Below are 23,874 nucleotides of genomic sequence, written 5' to 3'. Positions count from 1 at the left end.
AAAAAGGATATGAGTTTCAGCAGACTACCATTCGGTGATTACCATCTGACATACCTCATTGCTTCAGTTTCAGAAGACTGTCTCTGAAATTCTAGAGAAAGTTTTAAAAAAGACAGTTTAAGGGGAGAAAAGGGAAGCACAGTACGTGACTAAGTTAATTTTCTTAGGAAAAGACTCAGAGTGAAAAACATGTGAGACGATTCTAGAGGAATGAGCCAGCTGTGTCTCCAGGTTATGGGGCAGGGCGTGGGAATGTGGCCCCAGCCAGAACCACCTGAGGAGACGGTTTGGAGCTTCTATCACGGAAAGCACAGACCTCTCTTTGGGGAATGCTCTGAGGAACACACTGGGCTCGCTCACCGTGGCCAAGGTCTACAACTTCACCCACTGCAACGGAGGCTTTTATTTCCTCAACCAAGACCCGGCCCCGGCGTTCCATCCTCTCAACTAAGTAAGACAGGCCTCAGCTCTCAAAGGAGCACCACCCTCGCCTTCGGTTTCCTCAAGGATTCCAGGCTGCAGAGCATTTCCCTGCCCGTTCCTCACTGGCACCCCCTGAGGGAAGGTGAGAGAATAGCCCTTCACCAGTGAGGAAAACGGAGGCTCCAAGGGAGAGCTCGTCGGGCTGCCTCGTGTTACGTGAGCACTAAGGCACAAAGCTGACCCGGCAGCCTCCTGGCTCCCATTCCCGCCGGGCTCTTTGGGTCTCCTCCTTTTTCTACAAGGTGCGTCCCAGTCAACAGTGAAAGCTCTGGTCCCGGTCAACAGTGAAGTCCAAAAGGCTGGCTCAGGACCCAAGGCACAGGGTCATGGTCCATCTGATGTTACTGAGACTCTCCAAAAAAAAAAAGGGGGGGGGGGGAGAACAGGACCGTCTAGACTCTAGAAGCTCCCAACTCCCCTTCTGAGAATTACAGGGCCAGCCTTCCTTGTCCAAGTTTCCAAGGAGCCGCCGGGGCTAACTCTTACCACTATGTGCTCATTGGAAATTTCCCCAACCAGCTTGAGAAGGGTGGGTGGGAAAACAGAAGATTCTCGGTTGTGCTCATCCATCAGGCTGGAATGTCATCTTCCGTTTGTGCCCGGGGCACACAGTCCCTCGCCTGGGAGCTCTGCACAAACCGAAGTTCATGGAGAGGAGGACAGAGCAGTGACCTCCCGCAAAAAAATATCTGTGGGAAAGGGCTCTGTGAATAGCTGACTAACTACTCCCATTGCAAAAGTAAAACCAACTCCGTGTCCTTTTTTGAGCAGGAAGTCACATTGCTCAAGAAGAATCTGAGTAAGGAAACTTCTCCCGGCACCGGGGAGGACACTGTACAGCCCTCACTGCAGAGCACGGGCTTCTCACCGGGAGGAGCAGGAACAGGAGGAAGCCGGGGACAAACCCAGGACCGCCTCACGCTTCACCTCCTGCTTCGGCATAAAGCCTCCCAACAAGGACCCGGCGGTTTTGAAATCTCTAAAACACCATCAGTTGATTTTATTTGTTTAGCGAAAAACAACTCCCTCCCTTGTTTTGTAATGAAGATATTTAGAAAGACAAAGTAGAGGCTGAAAAACATATTTGTCGTAGCTGCAAGTGGATTACAAAATAGTACCGGCTATGTGAGAATCCAGATAAAACACCTCACAACAACAAGGCCGGCTTAGTCAGGACGCGGGGATTACAGGCCACTTTAACAGTCTTTCCTGCCGCCACACCACGCCTCCCTCTCCCTGAAGGGCCTCCACCACACACATCCAGGCCGCCTGGGGTGGGCGTGGAGCACAATCACACAAAATCCCCGATGTGACGCGGGGCTCTCATCTTTGCAGCCCCTCACAGCGCCACAGGCCGGCCATCACTGTATGGACCCTGCACTCCTGTCCTGGGGCCCGTACCATCTGCCTGAAGCCCTCACTCAGAAAGGGTTCCTAAGCGTAATGGTAAAATATGAACACCTGTTTTCTTTTAATAAATGTTCAGGTGCCTGCCTGGCAGACGGTCTCAGATGGGATTTCTCTTGCCCAAGGTCACCCAGCTGGTAAGTAAATGGCAGAGCCAGGATTCAGACCCAAGCGGGTGGGCTCCGGAATCCAAGTGTTAAACCGCGATGGATGCATGTGAAGGCGGACGAAAGGAACGGGAGGGATGCAGGTCTTGTTTCCGATGGCTGATCTTCTTTAAGAGTACGACATGTTTTAAAGCTGTGTACATTTTAACTGACAGAAAGTGCCACGAGTCAACATTAGATATGGGAGGCAGAGTGGTGTCATAAAGAACACTTATGGAATGATTACTCTAAGGCCAAGTTCTGGTCAAAACACCTCACCTACCTCATTTTGTTTCCCAGTATGCAGTTCAAACAATCCCAGTGTGTTATTATGGACACTACTCCCCTGGGAAGCACTGAAGAGGATGATCCCAAAAGGTCCCCTCCATTTCCGAAAGCCCTATAATCACTGAACACCGGCAACGTGCTGGCTGGAAGATGCTTTTATGGGACCACAGACAGCCACAAGGACTCATTCCCACAGAATTCTGAGTCAGTGATTGAGATCCATCCCCCAAGGGACTCCAGTAAGTGAGGTTGGTGGCCACCAATAGCTAGCTAGTCAGGGGCAGAGCCAGCAACCACACCCAGGCCCTCAAGTACCAAGATTAAGGACGAGAGAAAGGCAGGACCAGGACCTTGTTGCAACCGTCTCCCATCCAATCAGGCTGAGACAAGGAGACTTGAAATCCAAGCCAATTCGACCACAGGAGACTGAGCTAGTAGCATCCATGTCCACGGGGTCCTGCTTCCAGATAATTCCCTTGCACAAACCTGACGTACAAATCCTGAGAGAGAGAAGGGTGGAAGAAGGTGTTTCCATTTTGGAGAACTTGTCCATCATTCTGCCTGCCCCCTGCCCTCCCCGTCCTCCCGGAGCCTGGCCAGAGTGGCTTTCCTAAATCCTCTCCTCCCAGGCGGCCCCCATCTGTTGCCTGGCTCTTGCCAGCAGCCCTTTCTAGGTTCTGCCCAGATGAAGAGACAGAACAGCTTGCAGCTGAGTGGCTCTGGGGGAGAAAACAGCCTCTAGCACGCAAGGCAGGCAGTCGATGATAAGGTTCGAATGAAGCAACTCAGCTGGACCCGAGAGCCGGGCCATTACCTAGAAAGCTTGTTTCTTAATAGGAACAAGAAGCCTGGCCTTGGTTCTTGCCAGGCCTGGGGCAAGGGAGCCTCAGGACTGTCTTCACACCCTCACCCAGAGACTGGCCTGAAGCAAGAACATGTGTCTGACTCTGCTCTCTGGTCCGTAAGTCTTGGCACTAGCTGAATTCAAAGAATTTGGTTCCTAGTCATTACTAGTATCCTCCATGTTCAAATTTAAGAGGGGAAAAAGTACAATCAATCTTTTCACTTACACATCCCCACAGGCAACATCATCCATCCACGTGTCTGGCAGGACACATCCTGGCGCCCATTGATTCAATTCCCCCAAAGCCCAGCATGGCGGATCTTCCTCAAATGATGTTCATCATTTAAAATAAAATCGATCACTCACTACATAGAGAACTTTCAGAAAGGGGGGAAGAAGATTTAGTTAACAACGGAGAATTAACCCTACCAGAAGCCCCTGCCTTTAGTAAAACTAGCGAAGAGTTTCAGATCCTCAGTGTAAGAAGATAACAATCCCAGACCCGTTCTTACTTTGGAAAGCCAGTCTGGCATCTGGTGGTAGATAGCCCAAGGTTAAGTTCTGGTTCTGCTACCCACGTAGCTACGTCACCTTAGGCAAATGGTTTGACCTCTCTGAGCCTCGGTTTCCTCGTTTGTAAAACACCAATTTGTTGTCTGCCACCCAATGGGTATTCCATAGTTCTCCTTCAGAAGTTTGACTTCTCCACCAAATACTCAATGAAAGCACATTTCTAAAGTTTTGTCGCTCACTGCCTCTTTTATAAATTTACTCTTTGTAAATGAACGGGAAAAAAAATTTAAATTTATTCTTTGTAGAAACCCATATATCCACTGCATTAAACATCACCTCCAAAAGGAGGTTTACAAGTCAATCCAGCTAACTCTAGATATCAGCTTCTAAATGCTTTGGGGAGACCCCTATTGGCAATGAATCAACTTACCAAGCACCTGGGTGCACATCCCAGCATGCACTCCACATCCAGCCAGGAATCAAGTTTTGCACCCCCTCCTCACTTCTCCTCTCCTCCATTCAGGCTCTGCTGCTGACTGCTGCAGAAGCCTAATGCCTCATTTCCTACCATGCTCCCAACTATGTCCTACTCCCCAACCACTCAGTCTTCAGTCCCCTGTACGTACAGTCCCTGCTCACACTGCTCCCACCGTTTGGTCTGACCACCTCAACACGCTGTGCTCCCTCAACTCGCTCTTCTTGTCTGGAAGTGAGTGTTGTCTTCCAGAGCTCCTCTCTTCCACTCCTACAGCCCGAGCTTAGAGCTTCACCCTTCTTCCCCTCTAAGAGGTCTCCTGCCCAAGGCTATGTCCCAGCCTGAGTACCAGCCTTATTCCCCCAATTATCTCAACTCATGCCATCTGGTCCCAACCAGGACCCTTCATGAGGATCTGTGCTGCCCTTCACATCGCCTCCTGCCAACACCTCCCATCTCCACATGACGCACTTTAGACTCTAACCAGAGCAGACACGTTTTCTGTTCCAGAAAATCCCAGCTTCTCTCCGCCTCCTGCTGTGCCTTCCTGAAGAGCTGCTGCTCCTTCCAAATTAGCTTGTGTGGCCTCCTGGCCGAAGCACCCACCTCCCAGGAGTGAAGGCATGCAGTCCCGAGCTTCTTCCACAAGCAAGGTCTCCACATTGCACCACCATCTCCTCAGCACGCAGCCCTGGGACCCACTCAGCATCTGCTGAACCAACATTTTGGTTCACCTGGTCAAGTTCGCTGAATACAGTGAGGTGCTCGGTAGAAACTGGATTAATTAAATATACACACCTTTCTCCAAAGGGATGACACTGCGAAAGCACTTTATGTGTGTGTTGGTAAATATACACACACATTTATAAAAATCGGTCTCACCTCTTTTGAGTACTAAAGTACAATAGAAAAAAATTAAAGAATTGTCTCGAGTTGAGGGAGATAAGAGTTTCACAAGGAGGGAGTCCTTATTCGATGAAGAGGGTGGGGGCGAGATTTGGAGAGGTAAAGTGGGGTGGGAAGTACAGCCCAGTCCCTCATCCCCACAGTCAGCCTCAGATGCACCAAAGGCAACTCACGTGCGGATGTGCTGGCTGCACAGACCCCGCGTGTGGGAATGGAGGTGCGAGCGATTCACGCTCCAGCGGCAGGTCCAAGCCAACCCCTCCTCCACCCTCTCCCAGAATAGGGGCCTCCAGATCCCCTTTCCGGAGAAGGGAGGGCCTCCCACCAAGGCCATGACAGTTCCGGGGCCAGGTGAACGTGCCTAAAGGAAGGCAGGCCCCTAATACGGATGTAAAACTTGGCGACATCTACTCACCTAAGGTGGAAGTCATTTTAAGAAAGAAACGCTGCCATACAGGCTGTCGCTTCCGGCTATGGCCCGGTAAAGGTGTTTACTCCATGCGCCAGGACGGATGTATCAACAAGTGTAGCCTGACAGGCGCTCGACGAGCCCTCAGAGAAATTCTCTACACCAGCCATTTTCAATCTTTTTAATCTCGTGGCACACATAAACAGATTGCCAAAATTCCATGGCACATCAGAAAATACATTAATTTTTTTGCCGATTTGATAAGAAAATTAGGTATAATTTTGATTCACTCACACCAGAGGGCTATTGTCGTTTTTTTAAATTTTTTATTTTGACAATGTAAGGGAAAAGAAGTCAGTGCCCTGACGGACTAAAGAGTCAGCTATTGCATGTTGTTAAAATTCTTGCAGCACACCAGTTGAAAATTGCTGCCCTAAAAGATTTCTGATTCATTCTTCTGTTTGCTCAGTTGGTTCATATGGGATATATTTCAATTTGAGCCCAACTAGGAAGCAAAAAAACAACAACACACCAGTAATTTAAGCAGGGGTAGTATAAGGCAGTGGTCGGCAAACTGTGGCTCGTTGAGTGTGGCTCAAGGCTGCTGCTCAGGACAATGTTGGGTGGCCAGCTCACTAGACAGCTGGGACCACGGGGTCTACAATGTGCATACTCATGGGGCTGGGAGAGGGTGCAGAGAAGCAGTGACCTGGGCTGAGTGCAGGCTCCGCTGCCACTGCTGCTGCCAGAGCTGGCACAGCACAGAGCAGCCAAATGCCAGAGAAAGCTGTGCCAGGCGGGCAGGCCCCTTGGAGTGCAGGAAAAGCAGCAGGCTCTCTGGGAGCCTAAAGACACACACTCAATACACCAGCCACCAGGAGGGGGAACCCCTTCTTCCTGCAGCGCCCTCTTCAGAGCCCTCAACTTACGGACGGCACAGGCAAAGAAGGATCTGAAGGGTTCCTCTCCCTTTTCACAGGTGAGGCCACAAGGTGGACGTGGAGCTGAGGGGCACAAGTCGGAAACTGGCACAAGTTGTAACTCTCTGTACCACCAACTCGAAGTCCTCTCCCACCACACACATTTTTACTTGGGTCTGAAATGAGGAGGAAAGGCCTGAAACATGGGTCGTGTACACTGAATTGGCAGGTAGTCAGTCAATAAACACACGGCAGTTTATTACCTGACAGCAGGGGACATGGCAGGACCTGCGTGGGGCTGGAAACGGTAGATTTTATAAATGTGGGGAGGAGCCGGGCAGGCATGGGATGGGGCAAGGGCACCGGGTGTGAGCAGGTAGAGACGGACACAGCTCGCCGGTGGGCACTGGGCTCTGATGTCACTCTGTAAGGGCAGGTCAGTGCTGGCGGGCCCAGGGTCTGTCCGAGCCTCAGCCTCACCCATACACACTGCCCCTAGGGCACCGTAGGGATGTGTTTTCTCCCACAGCCCCTCAAGAAAGAAACAAGGAGGAAAAAGAAAAAAGAAAAACTCCAAATTGGATGTCCACGTGGATTGCAAATGGCTTTTGTGTCCGCTGAGATTTAATTTCTGTAGAGCAGATTCAGTTCACAGCGGGGCAGGAACAAGATCATCTGTCATCAGCTCTCTCCTGCGCCTCTAACGGAATACAGGTATCTGGTCTGGTGCACCAGTCACTCACCAGTGAACTGTTTCCGATTTTCCCGATAATTAGAAAACAAAACAATGGACAGCCTCACGTGTGTCTTTTTCCTGTCTTATGTTTCCTTTGGAAAAGTTACAGAGAGATCACACAATTTTTTAAGTCATTTAGAACATAATCAACTAACTCCCCTCCCTTCCCCTTCCAGCCCCCGAGCAAAAGGGGAAAACCAGGCTGATTGGTCCTCGCACTGACCACCCATGAGCCCGGAGCTATCCACCCTGGCTGTGGACATTGTCCTTTACAATCCCTTCCCTTTATGTGCTTCCTTCCCCGATTTCCCTATTCCCTTTGCCCATTTGTCTACGTTGGGACATTTCCATCTCATTTAATCTCCACAAGCTTCAAAATGTGAAGCAGCCGAGACCGGTTTGGCTCTGGGGGTAGAGCGTTGGCCTGCAGACTGGGGGGTCCCGGGTTCGATTCCGGTCAAGGGCATGTACATTGGTTGCAGGCACATCCCCAATGGGGGGTGTGCAGGAGGCAGCTGGTTGATGATTCTCTCTCATCAATGTTTCTGACTCTCTGTCCCTCTCTCTTCCTCTCTGTAAAAAAATCAATAAAAATATATTTTTTAAAAATGTGAAGCAACCAGTCTGGGGGGGGGGGGGGGGGGTCACAGAGCTAATCCTGGTGGAGTCAGCACTTCAACCTTGGGCCCTGACCCCAAGACTAAACTTTTCTTCCACACAATGTCACTCAAAGAGGATTTCAAGAAGTTGCGCTTAAAAAAAAAAAAAAAAAAATCATTTAGGAGCTAAAATCATTACATTTGCGGATACCCTGAAGATGTACCAGGGGTCCTCAAACTTTTTAAAGTGGGGGCCAGATCACGGTCCCTCAGAGAGCTGGAGGGCCGGACTATATGAACTACTAATTCCTACTGTAACACCTCAGCTGCGCTCACTGCCCAAAAAACCTGGCGGGCCGGATCAGACTCCTCTGCGGGCCGCATGTGGCCCGCGGGCCGTAGTTTGAAGACGCCTGATAGACAATTCTGCCGCGTGAAGGGGATAAGGTGGATAAAACTGCAGGGTGAGAACTGTTCCCTGCTTTCGGGCGCCCAGAGGCCCTGGTCTGGTAAGGCAGTCCCTCCCTTACCCTGGGTGCCGGCCCTGCAGAGGTGTGAGGTGTTTACCCACCCTCAGAAGGACAGGCTGGCAGGGGCTCACACTGGCTAATCACAAGCAAGTCCAGGCAAACTCTTCGGCAGCGCTGTCCACACAGAGGAAACGCCGCTTTTCCATTCCCCTCCCGCCCAGCACACGGCCGGCCGCAGGCTCGTGCAGGGCTGGGCTGGAGCCCAGCTCGCCGGCCTCGGAGAGAAGGGGTGCCACCTGGGCCGAAAAGGGGATGGAAGAACACGCGTTGGCCACAAACGGAGCCGTCTCAGCCCTTGTTTTCTCGATAACATGCACACAACAATCCACACTCAAGAGCGTAATCCAGTGTCATTACCAGAAAGAAACCACGAGAGTGTCTTTACAGCTTCTTTTAAGTATAAGCTCCTCTACTCCAACCACCTTATTTACAGAAGAGGAAACCAAGGCTCGCCCACAGGGAGGAGAACCAGGGTGGTGAGAATTATTAGTGACAAAGTCTGTTCTGTCACTGTCTACAGATTCCATTCTAAGCCACCTAACATTAAAAAAAAAAAAAAAAAGTCGCCGAAACCGGTTTGGCTCAGTGGATAGAGCATCGGCTTGAGGACTGAAGGGTCCCAGGTTCGATTCCAGTCAAGGGCATGTACATTGGTTGAGGGTACATCCCCAGTAGGGGGTGTGCAGGAGGCAGCTGGTCTATGTTTCTAGCTCTCTATCCCTCTCCCTTCCTCTCTGTAAAAAAATTTAAAAATATATATTTAAAAAAAAAAAAAGGTCAATTGCCCAACATCACCTCTTAAGGTACTTTCCTGGATCTCTCCCACCAGGTGGGTGTGTTTTTATGACTTCCCCTCAGCTGTCCCACCTGACTTAACACACCTTGTTGTTAACAAATCTGACACACCAACAGGAAGTGTGGGCCTTCAGGAGCAGGGCTGGGCAGTGTTCATTTCTCTATCTCTGGTGTCTGCCTCGCAGACAATCTACCAGGCAATAAACGTGAGGACAAGAAGTACATGAAAGGGGTGGAGCAGTAAAGGAAGGAATATTAACTTTTATTCTTTGATCTTTTTGATACACTGCCCTAGATAAATCACCGCTGAATAGTTCCACTCACGGGCCCCACATTTCCAGGCCCCGCCAGGCCCCTGGCTGTCTAGTTGCTGATCCCTCATTCCCCCCAACCCCTCCTCGGTCCCCGCCACCCCTCATCATAAGGGTCATCAGCCTTTTCCAATTCTGCACTTTCCCCTCAGGGCCTCCTCCCTCACCCATTGGGACAGCAGTACCTGGGGTCACATCGCAGGAAACAGTCTCATACAATTAAATCTGTAACTAAACTTAGGCCCAAGGAGTGGGGGAGGGGAGGGAAAAGGCAATTAAAAATTAATCAAACTAAAAAAAAATAATAAAAACCCACGAGCATAAATGACAGGGCTGGACTAGAAACAAAGTTCCATTATGTAAACCCAGTTATCAAAGTGACCTTGTACAAATGCTTCTGGAAGTAAGTAGGCCACCAGCCAGGGTTTGCAATCTTGATGCGGGGAAAGAGGGGGAAGGTAATCTGGTGCCTGCTGCGTGGGCACTTGTGTCTGTAGACACATAGAGAAAAGCTGGTGAAAATCATGGAGCCTGGTCGGTGTGACTCTGGTTCATCGTGGACCCTGGAACCAGGAAGTCAGGGTTCAAATCCTGGTCAGGGCATGCAGGAGACAGCTGATGGATGATTCTTGCTCATAATTGATTGATGTGTTTCTCTCTCTCTCTCCCCCTCTCTCTGAAAGCAATAAAAATAAACTGATAAAGTCCACTATATAAAAAATTAAAAACTTAAAAAAAAAGACTATAATTAAACTAAATTCAAAGTTGACTTCCTCAAAGTTTTAAAAGTGGCTTTAAAAAATTACATCATTTGCAGCAACCTGGATGGAATTGGAGAACATCATGCTGAGTGAAATAAGCCAATCAATGAAAGAGAAACACCACATGACCACACTCATTTGTGGATAATAAAGATCATTATAAACTGATGAACCAAAAGATAGATATAGAGACAGTAAAGCAACAAGCAGATTGTCAAATTACAGCGGGGAGGGGAGGAGGATCTGGGGGAGATAACAGATCAACCGAAGGACTTGTATACATGCATATAAGTACAACCAATGGACACAAAACGCTGGGGAGGGAGGGGATGTGTGAGAGGGAGGGAGGGGGCAAAAAAAAAAATCAATAAAATATGTAAAAAATAAAAATAAAAAAAATAAAAAATTACATCATTCCCCACCACTTAATTCCCTGGCCTATGATGAATGACCACAAACAGAAGTCAAAACTTCTGATTTTAATACAATCACCAAATGTTCAGCCCTGGAGCAGCCAAATTCAAGCTGCCATTTCCCCTTGCACAGACATTCATATTTATGTCATCTCCACCAGGTATCCTACACACTCTCAAATCAACCAACCAACCAAATTCTAGTAAATTACATTTGGCAATTCTTGTCCCCATCAAATGCAGAGTTTGAGAGCACCTTCATCACATAAATAAAAGTACACATTTGTCTTCGTTCCAAAATATAACCTCCCTAAATCAATAAAACATGCTGCGAGGACTGCAAATAGCATATTAAAGTTAGCCTTCTTTTATAACTTCAACAAATACTTAAAATTACCACCAATGACATCCATTGTGTTTATTTTACATCTACACTAATAAAAGAGAAAGATGCAAATTGACTGTACCTTCTCCACGCCCACCAGCCCATCAGGAGTGAGTATGCAAATTAACCCAACAAAGATAGCGGGTTAATTTGCATATGCAGGTGCCAAGCTGCCGGGAGCAGCCACTCAGGTCCTCTGGTCATGGAGGGAAGGTGGGGCCTGAGCAGAAAGAGATGGCTCCATGTCCAGAGCAGAAAGGCAGTGCCAGCAGCCAGGGAAAGGAAAGCCCATTCTTGCACGAATCTTTGTGCATCGGGCTTCTGGCAATTTAATAATTACTATGGGACGTCTCAACTTCTCGACTGTTAGAATGAAGGCTTCCAGCCGAGACTGGTTTGGCTCAGTGGATAGAGCGTTGGCCTGCGGACTGAAAGGTCCCAGGTTTGATTCTGGTCAAGGGCATGTACCTTGGTCGCGGGCACATCCCCAGTAGGGTTTGTGCAAGAGGCAGCTGCTGATCAATGTTTCTCTCTCATTGATGTTTCTAACTCTCTATCCCTCTCTCTTCCTCTCTGTAAAAACTCAATAAAATATATTAAAAAAAAAAAAAAAAAAAAAAAAAAAGAATGAAGGCTTCTAGTAACATGTTTTCTTAGGGAGCACTCGCCTTTGGTTACAGTGAAGGGGACGCCAAGGAGCAACAGGCACCACGCATGCACCTCAGGCTCCAGGACTCCCGAGTGGAGTCCCTGAGAGAAGCAGCCCTGAGATTCCTGCCTGACTCTCTGTAACACCAGGCACAGAAATCACAGAGCACAGAGCAGGCAGAACTTGCATGTGCAGGGATTTCAATAATGTATTACACTAAAAGGAATCTAATACCTTGGGGGAGGAAGAAAAAAGACAAGGAATGAAGAAGAAATGGGATGGACTGTCCCATTGGTCCACTTTTTATAACGAGACAAATTAACAACAGCCCACCAGGCCCCACCATCCACAGAGGGCGTGTCCGTGTGCCGGGAAGCTTGGCAAGGATCCCCTCGCTGGAGACACAGTTCTGTGAGGGGGTTACTGGGGCATCTTCATTGTACAGATATGTGAACGGTTGCCAAGCACTTGTCCGAGGTTCCCAAGACACAGTGGACGGAGGGGGCAGGCCCTGGGGCCCAGAGGGGCCGCTCCGGCCAGCAAGCCCATGCCAGCTGCTGCCAAACCGGAAGCCAGGCGCGGCCTGAATGGCTGGCACAGCCAGGGTGGAGGGGAGGTTGGCATCTGCGTCTCCACTCAGCATTCTCACAAAGACCTGATCTTCATCCGGGTGAGCCACCTTCAAGTCCCCGTCCAGGGGCCTCAGCCCCCCTAAGAGCTGCTGACCTCCCACCCACACCTTTGCTCACGCAGCTTCTCCCAGCCTAACATGTCCATTTTCTTGGCTTCTCAATCCCTCCCCATTCTTAAAAGTCCAGGTTCAAATCCCACTGCCTCCTCCTCCATTCCCTCGGTGCATTATATGTAATCCTCCCTCGTGGCACTCAGATCCCCCCCCCCCCCAAACGGAAGTCTCTCAAAAGGAATGCCAAGAGCGCCTTACCTAGGGCTCACTCTCCACCCCATCACTGCTTCCCAGCCCAACTGGCTCCAGGTGAGCCAGCCAAGACCCACTCTCTCAGCGCTGAGGGAGGCAGGACCGAGGTGCCCCGCCCTCCACGTGCTGGAACCACGAGATGAGCACCAGGCACCGCTCCCTGCACACACTGAGCACCCATTAATCTGGGCTCCCCCGCCCAGCCGCACGGCTCAGTGACTGACCTATGAACCAGGAGGTCACGGTTCGACTCCCGGTCAGGGCACACGCCCAGCTTGTGGGCTCGGTCCCCAGTGTGGGGTGTGCAGGAGGCAGCCTATCAACGATGACCTCACGCCACTGATGTTTCTATCTCTCTCCCCCTCTCTGTTCCTCTCAGAAACCAATAAAAACACATTTTAAAACAATTAATTAATTTAGTAATTAATTAATGGGACTCCCTTAGGAAGCCACCCCTGCTCCAAAGTCAGGGGCCACCCTCCTCCCAGGAGACAGCCTTTCTAGTGACAAGAAACCCTGGGTGGCAACTTCAGAACGGGGCACCACGCAAGCAGAACAGCGTCCCCTCTTCCCAGATCCAGCTCCTGACCCTTTTCCCTTTCCCAAGTGTTGTTACATTTCAACCAGTTACTGGTAGGTGCTTGCGTTTTTAAAATGCCAAAGTAAGTGATATGGATTAAACACACATATCCTCAGAACAGTGACATTCTGGCCTTTTATCCCAATGTCCTATGGGTGGGTAGGGGCTTCTGTTCAACCAAGACCATCTGACGACACATTTAAAGAGATGACATAGCAGCATCGCGCTCTGCGGTCCCCCGCCGAGTAAAACGTCCTTGCCCAAGTAAAAGGACACGTGTTGTTTGCTTACTGTATGAACACACTGCGGAGCAGCTTAGAGATGGGGCCTCTCACCCGGTGTTAAGTGCAGTTTAAGTCACCTAGTTTTAAGTTTGTCTGTGAATGTCACCTTCACCTGTCACAGGGGAACAATCCTGGCGTTTCCACTTCTGCCCACTTCCCCTTGGGGGTCTCTACACTGATGACTCCCACACCTGCAGTCCAGCGTGGACCTGCTCTCCGGCGCTGGCCGGTGCTTACACAACCTCCTCGTCACGCGTGGGGGAGGGACAAAAAGGGGCCATCGCGCTGAGACCAGCGATGGCCACCTAGGGCCTCATTCGTTCACTGTCTGTGTCTGTACTTGTTTGAAACTTTTCATTATTAAGATTTTTTTTTTAAGAGAATCCATCAGAACCTTGAAGAAAAAAAAAATCAGAAGAGAAACATTCAGTTAAAAATAGGAGTATTCATGAGAGGTATTTTAAGTTCATTTGAAGAAAATAATTCCTTAGGCAGTGGAGGAAGAAGAACATTTAAATGACTGCATCTCATTTTCCTCAAGAACAAAAATGACATAAATTCCTTATAAGGCATTGTCGAATTCAACCATAAAAATAAGACATACAACACATATATCATTTGTTCCAAATGTTAAATATTTGGAAAACATGGTAGCTATAACAAACCCACTTCGACCCTTTCAATTCTAAACAAATATATTTGATTCTATAATATCACAGGCTTCCCAATGAACAATCTGAGCAAGACTTGAAGGGTTTTGTTTTGTTTAAAACAAAACAAAACAAACAAAAAACAACACACACACACACACACACACACACACACACACACACAATTGTATTATAGCCCAATCAGAGAAGCAGGTGGATGTTAAGAGCTTTTTAAAGAAAATAACAGAATTCTGGAGCACAAATTTTAAGTCACAGCAAGCAAGCTCATGGTCCATAGAGATAACCTTATTGGAGCGCTAATACTTTCATATTCGTGACTGCACTGGATTCAAACAATGAGCATGTGAGGTTGGCGATGCAGGCCTTTGCTTCAGGGGTGGGGCGGAGGGCGGGAACAGAAGCTACTAAGTGGTTGCCATCGTTACAAAGCTATTTGAGGTCGGCTCTGGGACTAAAACCTACTTTAAGTTCTCCACATGGACCATCGTCACCCTTTCAGGAAGTCACAGCCCCAACGAGATGAGCATCTCTTGCTGGTCCCGGGGGTCCGTGGCTGTCTTCCCTGTCCCCAGCCAGCTCTGCCTCCCCAGGGGCTCAGGCCCAGGCTCCTCTCTCATCGCTGCCAGCCTCCTGAAAGGTCCCGTCCTCTGTGGTGCTGTGACTTTCCCAACCCCTCCACCCTCCAGAACCTTCGCAGTCCTTGGCCTCTCCTGTCTGTCCTCCTAACACTGCTGGCCTCCGCCTCTACTCCCGCCCCAAGTTCAAGACCACCCCAATCCTGATTCTCCTCTTCCTTATTCTCTTGCACCTTTGCTCCTGGCCTCCTTACCCCAGATGGGAGCTCTCCACAGTTCTGGGCTCAAGCCTATTGCTGGGTCTTCCCTACCCCCATACTCCTGTCCCTGGGGCTCTTAGATACCACTGCGGCCTTGAGTGTCCTAAATGTTAAATAATGCCCCAATCTACCTGTATCTATGGCTTGCCTCCTCCACAACTCCTTGAATTTAGATTCCAAATCCCATCACACCCACCATGAGAATCTTTTTATAAAATATCTCCCTCTCTCTCTCTCTCTCTCTCTCTCTCTCTCTCTCTCTCTCTCACACACACACACACACACACACACACACACACACACACACTTGAGCTCACTTTAATTCTGTATCATCTCTGAATCCCTGACTGGGTTTAAGCCCTCCATTTTTCCCCCAGCAAGACTGATAAAGTGACTTAATTCAGTGATTATCAAGCACCTAACTAAATGCAGCAGTGTTTAAAACAGACAATGAAAAACAAAGTTATGTGGTTAGTTTTTATAAAGTTGACAAGTGCTTAGACAAAATACAAAGCAGAGAACAGGGGATGATGATAAGGATGATCAAAGAAAGCCTCTCCTTATAGAGGTGTGTGTGTGTTGGGGTGGGGGTGGGGGGGAGCAATTGCAAGAAGAGGGAAGAGCCAGTATAGAGGCCAGAGGCAGGCCAGCTCGGAGACCCATGCGGCCGCAGTGAACTGAGCCAATGGCTGGGAGAACTCTGGCTTTACTCAGAGGGAGATGAGGAACCAGAGGATTCCGAACAGAGAAATGTATGAAGTGACTTCACTTTTTACTTTATACATTTAAGATTCCTCCAACTACTCTCTGAGAACATACGGTTGTGGGGCAAACAGGACGCAGGGAGCCCACCAGGAAGCCGTCACCTGACCCAGGCCCGCGGTCACACCTGCTTCTCCTCCACCTCAAGCTCATCTTCCAAAACGCACGCCTGACCGTGACCTGTCACCACACCCTCGCCACGGCCACGACCATGACCTCCATCACCATCAAGTGCCACTTCTTTGCGGGGTCATCAAGGCTGCTCTGTGTGCTGTTACCCCTTCCTAAGCACCCTGCCCCCCAAACCCAGGGTTATCATACCTGCTGTTTCCCCAAGAAATACGGCCACAAGCCTGCCATCCCCACTGCCCCACCCTCCTTTCTCTGCCCCCGAAGAGTGTTCACCGTTAAAGGCTAGGCCCAAACCCCACTTTCCGGGAGCTTTCATAGCTGCCCCAGCATGGCACTCTGCTTCTCTCTCTAGCAAGCGCAATTTCATCCGTTTCCGGTTAGAGGGTCTACCAGCCTGCTAATTCCTTGAATGCAAGAACTGTGCCTGATCCCCTAGGAATATGCAAGGGGCCAAGCACTGTGCTAAGTATACACTAGTACTCAATGCATGCTCTAAGGCAGTGTTTCCCAACCTTCTCTCATGATGAGAATCACCTGGTGGAGTTGTTAAACTACAGATTCCCAAATCCCAACTAAGAATTGCTAAACTAGAATTTTTGGGAACATATACCGTAGGTAAAATTGCATTGCTCTAAGAGTTAAGTATACAATTTTACCTATATGTTCCCCAAAATTCTAGTTTTTAGAATTTATACCGTACGTAAAATTTAGAACATATACCATAGGTAAAATTGTATTGCTCTAAGAGTTAAGTATACAATTTTACCTACGGTATATGTTCCCAAAAATTCTACTTTAGCACTTCTTAGTTGGGATTCGGGAATCTGTAGTTTGATAACTCCACCAGGTGGTTCTCATCATGAGAGAAGTTTGGGAAACACTGCTCTAAGTGAACAAACTGCTGTTTCATTATATATCAGCGCGAGGCTCATGGGGCGGGGCTTTCGTTCTCAGCTCCTGCGATCTGGAGGCCAGGGGTCCCCCTGAGGGACTGCGGCCCAGTACTCCTGACAAGGGTACGGCCACAGGTAGGAGCCAGGGCGAGGACAGACTTGAACTTGGGCCTTCGGCGCCTCCTGCCCTCTCTGCCAGGATTCTCCACGCAGGGCTGCTGCACAATCTGTTTTCAATTTGTCTCAAGTGGTGGCAATGTGCTTTTCCTAAGCTCATTTAAGAAGTGCACAGATGCAGCCCTAACTGGTTTGGCTCGGTGTTTACAACTTGGCCGGAAGGGCCCCAGGTTCAATTCCGGTCAAGGGCACATGCCTGGGCGGTGGGTTCAATCCCCAGTAGGGGGTGTACAGGAGGCAGCCCAGCAATGATTCTCTTTCATCACTGATGTTTCTATCTCTCTCCTTCTCTCTTCTTCTCTGAAGTTAAAATTTATATATGTTTTTAAAAAGATACTAGTACACTGTGATCAAGTGGGATTTACTCTGGGGATGCAAGGTTGTACATTATCCACAAGTCAATAGATGTGATACACCACATAAACAAAATGAAGAATTAAAAACACACGATCATATCCATAGGTGCAGGAAAAGCACCTGTTAAAATCTAGGACTCATTTATATTAAAAATTCTCAGCAAAGTGAAAATAGAGGGAACATACCTCAATGTAATAAAATGTATGACAAACTCACAGACAACATCATACTCAATGGGGAAAAATTAGAAGCATTTCTCTTAAGATTAGGATCAAACAGGGATGTCTGCTTTCACCACTGATTCAACATAGTATGGAAAGTTCTAAGCACAGCAATCAAACAAGAAGAAATAAAAGGCATCCAAATTGGAAAGGAAGAAATAAAACTGACATTATTTGCAGATGACATGATACTGTATATAGAGAATCCTAAAGATTCCACCAAAAAACTACTAGGACTGAGAAATATACTCAGTAAAATAGCAGAATACAAAATAAATATCCAGAAATCAGTTGCATTTTTATACACCACTAATGAACTACCAGAAAGGGAAACTAAGAAAAGTATCCCATTTACAAATGCATTTAAACATTTAAAATACCAAAAGGCCTGTACTTGAAAAGTTATAAGACCCTGAAGAAAGAAAATGAAGAAATACAAGTGAAAACACATACCATGTTCATGGATAGGAAAAGTCAACACTATCAAAATGTCAGTGCTACCCTAAGCAATTTATAGATTGAATGCAATTCCTATCATGATGCCAGTGGCATATTTCACAAAACTAGAATATTCCAAAAGTTTATATGGAACCACACAAAACCCTGAATAACCACAGCAATCTTAAGAAGAACAAGATTGAAGGAATCACACTACCTGATATAAAACTATACAACAAGGACATCAAAACAGCATGGTACTGGTATAAAAATATATTGATCAATGAAACAAAATAAAGAGCCCAGAAATAAATCCACGTTTTATGGTCAATTAATATTCAACAAAGGAGGCAAGAACATATGAGATAAAGATAGTTTATTCAATAAATGATTTTGGGAAACTGGAACAGATATATGCAACAACAACAACAAAAAAAAGATGACATTAGACCCCCTTCTTACACCATACAGAATAAACTCAAAATGGATTAAAAGCAAATGTAAGAATCAAAACTATAAAAATACAAAAACATAAAGCTGTAAATTTTGTTCTGGGCATCCTGGGCACTTACTGATGCCTCTTACTGAAACTAAACTCTTCCATGGGCCTTTTGGTAGAGTGTAAACTAGCTGTCATCTCTGCACCCTCCTCCTGCACACCCAATCACATCACTCAGGGGAGCCACCAGCTCTGAATGGGACATTTCAATGACTGTCATCTCATGACTTTAGAGCAAATGTCAATTAAAAATAATAAGGGATCAACTATTAAGAAATAATGTCTACTTTAAGCTGAACACTAGGTCAACAAAACATTGAGTCAAGATTTGGCCTCTAGGTTTCAATAAGAAACCTTTATAAGTTTACTAGAGGCATGGTGCGTGAAATTTGTACAAGGGGCTCAGCCCTCCAGCCCCAGCTTCGTCAGGAAGGTTGTCTGGCTGTCTGGTCTAATTAGCATATTATGCTTTTATTTTTATAGATAATGAAACAGCATATCAAAACATATATTGTACAGTTGCTTTAGGCACCACCTTTTTAAAGAAATAAAAGGGGAATGAGGAAACTGCAGGTAGGTATTTTAGTTGTTTCATCACGTTAATATCCTTAGCTAATCTATTACAACAGGACTTTCATTCTCCATTTCACAAATGAGAAACTGAGATTCAGAGAGGTTAAGTAACTTAGTCACACCGTAACCACGGTCACCCAGTGAGTTGCAAAATGGAAATCAAATCCAGGTTTGTTTCACAAAAGACTACACATTGTATGATTCTGTAATTCCACTTATTTGACATTCAGGAACAGACAAAACCCATCTGTGATGACGTGAGTCACAGCTAAAATGACATTAAGTCAGAATATCAGTTTCCTCTGTGAATGAACACTGACCCGAAGGAGCACAGGCACATTTCAGGCTACTGAAAACATTTACTCCGTGATGGGTGGCGGACACACATCCATCAGCTGCACACTTAATATTAATGCACTTCACATACTTTACTGTTTGCTATACCTCAAGCTAAAAAAAAAAAAAAAAAAAAAAAAAAAAAGTCCTCATTTGATTGACTCCAAGTTCGTGCTCTTAACCACTAAATCACCACATAGCCACACTGACAGAACATAGCCACAATCTGAAATTGATTCTCTTAGAAAAATCAGTTCTTAAAAACATTCTGGTAAGCTACATACATCCTAACCACACACCAGAGTGAAGAAATTAGAATAATAAATGTGTTTTTAAATGCCACAGAGCGAAAAGTAGACAGTATCCATTTCCTGGGTACTGGGAATTTCCCCTGTAGCCACAGCAGAATAAAAACAAACAAGTTTTTTATTGGTCTTATTTTATTTTTAATATGTTTTTTATTTATTTCAGAGAGGAAGGGAGAGGGAGAGAAAGAGAGAGAGAATCATTGATCAGCTGCCTCCTGCACACCCCCTTCTGGGTATCGAGTCAGAAACCCAGGCACGTGCCCTGACCTGGAATCCAATGGTGATCTCCTGGTTCAAAGGCCTACATTCACCGCTGGACCACCAGCAGCAGGCAGGCTGAATGAAAACCAGTGTAAGCCCTGCTCCAAGGTAATGTTCATAAATACACAGAAGATAATTTGTAACAGTATTCATAGAGCTATCTATGTAAATGCCTAAGCCTAAAATTACAGCAACTATTTCAAGACATATGTTATAACTTTATCAACAAAGTTGATAAAAGAAGCTTGTTCTTTTTGTTTTGTTTTTTGTTGTTGTTTTTGTTTTGTTTGTTTGTTTGTTACAAGAATTAAAACAAGACTAGAAGACAAAGCTAGTGGACAAGGAGGATAAAACTCACAGTAGGGGCAACACTCAGTGAATGCAAAATCTCAGCCATGAGTTGTAACACAGAGAAAACTCATACAAGTGACTTTTCCCAGCAGTAAAGTAATTGGGACACACAGGCTCCAGTAACAAATTCCTCATCAAGTAACAAGTTCTTCCCACAGAAGTTTTGTCCAGACTAGCAAAGCCTCATCGCCAGCCTTTGATGATGAAATCATTACATCAATCCTCTCAAAGCTTTATCCCACACATACGTGCTTGCGCACCTCTTAATTCAAACAGTAATTGCCTCCCCAGAGAGAGGAATTTTCTCTTCCTACAATGTGGAGACACATTTGGCAAGCCCCTAGTAACAGTTATCACACCTTGGGGGGTCGGGAGAAGGCAGCTGGACCCACACCTGTTGGTCTTTACTAGGTGCTTTCGGGAAAGCCAACTTTCCAATGGTCAGAGTCCAATTTAATTCACATTTTAGCCTTCTGTGCACACTAGAAATGGCAGGCAATTGACTGGAATGATTTCTGTTGCCCTTGGGCATCTGCATATATAAGATCAAAAGGCCTTTTATGGAAAATTTTCAGTACTTGGTAACTCATACCCCACCACTGATGTGTGGTAATAGATTACATAACCAAATGTTATCCCAGATGCAAGAATCTCAATGTTTATAAAAGTAACTGTTTGCATGTATTAATTTTTTAGTCTTTCATAAAATGTCCAATAATACTGTCCAATGAGTCGAGTCAAACATTGTAGCTCTTAGGCAAAATTAGAAAGAACTAAAAGCACTGACCCAGTATGGTAAGAACAGAAAGTGCTGCAGGCGCTTCCACAGCTCTGGGTCAGCACCCCCAAATTATGTTTCTTTTTGTTGTGTTTGTTTTTGTTTTTTTTTAAATCAGCATTACCAAAAAACTAAACCTTAAAGCTTCAACGTTTCTTTGTGAAACGAAAGAGTCACCACCTTTTCTCGTATCCCTAAGTCAGTTGGGAAAAGACCCACATATCTCTATCAAGACTATCTTAGCTTTGTACCAACAATGTGTCATGTAAAGAAAAATGATTAAGACTATTTGGACACATTAATTTCCTAATGTAACTTTTTCTTAAAGCCATTCATTTAAACAAAATGTACAGTGGGGGGGGGGGCGGGAAATCAACCATAAATTACCAGTTTCACTTTACTATTTTTAGCAACGTTAGTATCTTTCAGCCAGACAAATCCAAACCGTTTCCACAAGTTACTTTTTTTTCCGTCCAAGGGGAAGTTGGTGCATGGAGGAACCTTTATACGGATGACACAATGTCCACCACTCGTTAAGCACTTCTTAACTGCCAGGATGCAAAGTTAGGCAAATTGGTTTCCCTCAGAAACTACTGTGGTAGAGCAGACATTTCCCATCCCCAAAACCAGATATGGAAAACGAGCAGGGATGCTAACCTCGCCCAGGGTCCCTGCACAGTACCGGGTAGAACCAAGAGTAGTGAGCAGTGAGGGTGGAAACTCTGAACTTTCATGGAGAATTAGACCTTTCACCATACACCTGCCATCTGCACAAAATCTCCACGGAGAGCAGTGGCCACCTGCTGTAGGGAGATTTCTAAGGGGGAAAGCTGTGTTGCAAACAGGAGGGGGGGAAAAAAGTCATTTCAAAAAGATCTAAAGATAACGGCATTTGATAAGGCTGGTCAGCAGGGGAAGGTTTACTCAACCTGGTCTTAAAATCTAATCTGATTTAAGAGTACAGAGACTCTGTGTAAAACCCTCCCCAAATTCCACCGGGCTTAACCACCTCTAATTCAAAAGAAACAGAAGTGAAAACTAGGGCAGTGGGAAGTGGCCGCCCAGACCTTGGGTCAGTTGTCAAGATCTGCAATGGGTGCGACCACGAGGCGGCCCGAGAGCCCTGGAGTGGACTGAGATCACTCCTCCCCGCCTTTCCAGTCCCGGCTCAGCCGGCCTCGTCCTTAACCATCCCATCCCCTTCCGAGGCACAATTACTCTGGAAAAAATTTATTATAACAAGTAGGAGCCCATTTCCAGCAACTGGCTCCCAAAAGGGAGGGGCAGGAGGATATAATTGTTCTCAGCTATCCTTCTACGAAGATTGGGGGGGAAAAGGGGTGCGGGGGCCATGGGTGGCAGGGGAGCAAAGACCAGCACCACCCCCACGTTTCGGGCAGGAACCAGAGAGCCTCCTGGACCGCCAGGGATGACAAGGTGCATGTTCTTCTCACAGATGCGCTTCCGCGCTGGGCCACTTGTGGGGAGTCCAGGGGGCGCGGGGCTCCCCAGCTCAGAGTGCAAAGTGCCTGGGAATTAAGGTAACTCCGTCTCATCGCCTCCAGGAGGGCCGCCTGCCGCCCACGGCCCAGCCCCGCGGGGTGCACCCCGGCGCCCGGCGCCTCTCCCGGGAGGCGCTTCGCAGAGGCCGCTGGCGCGCCCCTCCCGGCTCTGCGCCGGGTAAATCATTCACCGCGGGCGCCGGGGCATGTTTTTTTAGAGGTCACAGCGAAAGGTTCCCCCCAAGTTTTAGCAGAAGCCGGTCTTGGGGGACCCGGAGGTGGCCGTGGCAGCGGCTGGAGGGGAGAGGCCGTGGCGGCTCCGGGGCTTACGAAACACCTGGTCTCCCCCTGCGGCGGCGCGGGGGCCCGGCGCCGGGGTGGGGTGCGAGGGTGCGGGAGCGAATTCACGCACGGCCCCGCTCCCCCAAAAGCCGGAGACACCCCGGAGAGGACGCCTGGCTCCACACGCCCCTTCCCAGTGCCTGCAGCACCCTGGCGCGGGCTCCCCCGGAAGTTGGGGTGCGGCGGGGTGAAGGGGGGGGTGTCCCGGATCCCCGGGCCCTTGGGATGGGGCAACAAGCTCCAAAGACACGCTGCCGTGGGCTTTCCCCATCCTCTCCCAGCCTCAGGTACGGAAGGGGGCGCCGAGCGGGGTTGGGGTGGGGGGTGGGGGGCGGGGTGCGGGGTGCGGGGGGAGACGCTGAATGCGGCAGGAGCCACCTGGGGCCGCTCCCTCCGCGGAGACGCCGGTACGAAGCCGGAGCCGCCGGCGGGGAATGGGGTTCGGGCTGGCGAACCCAGAGGCCGGTGGCTGGGTGCGGTGGCGGGGGGGTGCCTCCCGGGAGCAGTTTGGGGGGGGAGCGGAGCCGGCCTGGGGCAGTCCTGGGGGAGGGAAGCGGCGGGGTGCACGCCCGCTCGGCCCTACCTTGTCCCGCAGCAGCTTCTGCTCGGCGGGGCGGGGGCGGGACAGCGCGGCCACATCCACGTCCGGGCCGCTCGGCGCGGCTCAGCCCGGCGACCGCCGCCGCTCACGCTCCATGCGCCGCGCCCGCGACTGGCGGCCCCTCCGTCGGTGTCGGCGACGCGAGCAGCGCCGGCTGGGCTGGGGCTCCGCACTTGTTGCCGCCCCGGCAGCTGCGCCGCGCTCCGGCTCCGGCTCCGGCTCCCCGCCCCGGCCCCGCCCTGCGCGCCCCGGCCGCCCCGCCCCGGCCCGGCCGGCCGGCCAATCAGCGGCGGCCCCGCCCCTCACGTCACCGCCCGGCCCCGCCCCCCGCCGACAGCCGCCGGAGTTTGGGGAAGGCCCGGCGGCCGCTGTCAGCGGGTTGGCGCCCCGACCCACCCGGCCGGCGCTCCTCCTGGCTCCCCGGGACCGCACCTGGGACGCAAAAGGCTGAGCTGGAGGGGAGCGA

General features: G+C 48.7%; 1 protein-coding gene across 3 annotated transcripts in view; it reads right to left on the bottom strand.

The window, feature by feature from the left end:
• B3GNT2 (UDP-GlcNAc:betaGal beta-1,3-N-acetylglucosaminyltransferase 2) overlaps positions 1-23,525 on the bottom strand; it is a 38,512-nt gene extending 14,987 nt beyond the window's left edge. For 2 of the 3 annotated variants that reach the window (XR_004987468.2, XM_036435465.2), the window contains exon 1: positions 23,391-23,525. The gene's annotated coding sequence lies outside the window, so the exon portion shown is untranslated. The remainder of the gene's footprint in view (positions 1-23,390) is intronic. The other variant, XM_036435466.2, reaches the window with a different exon arrangement.
• Positions 23,526-23,874: the final 349 nt, after the last annotated feature.

Source organism: Pipistrellus kuhlii, unplaced genomic scaffold (genome assembly GCF_014108245.1).
Source record: "Pipistrellus kuhlii isolate mPipKuh1 unplaced genomic scaffold, mPipKuh1.p scaffold_m20_p_13, whole genome shotgun sequence".
Taxonomy (NCBI): Eukaryota; Metazoa; Chordata; class Mammalia; order Chiroptera; family Vespertilionidae; genus Pipistrellus; species Pipistrellus kuhlii.
The sequence above is the reverse complement of the archived record's forward strand: the minus strand, read 5'-3'. Positions and strand labels throughout refer to the sequence as shown.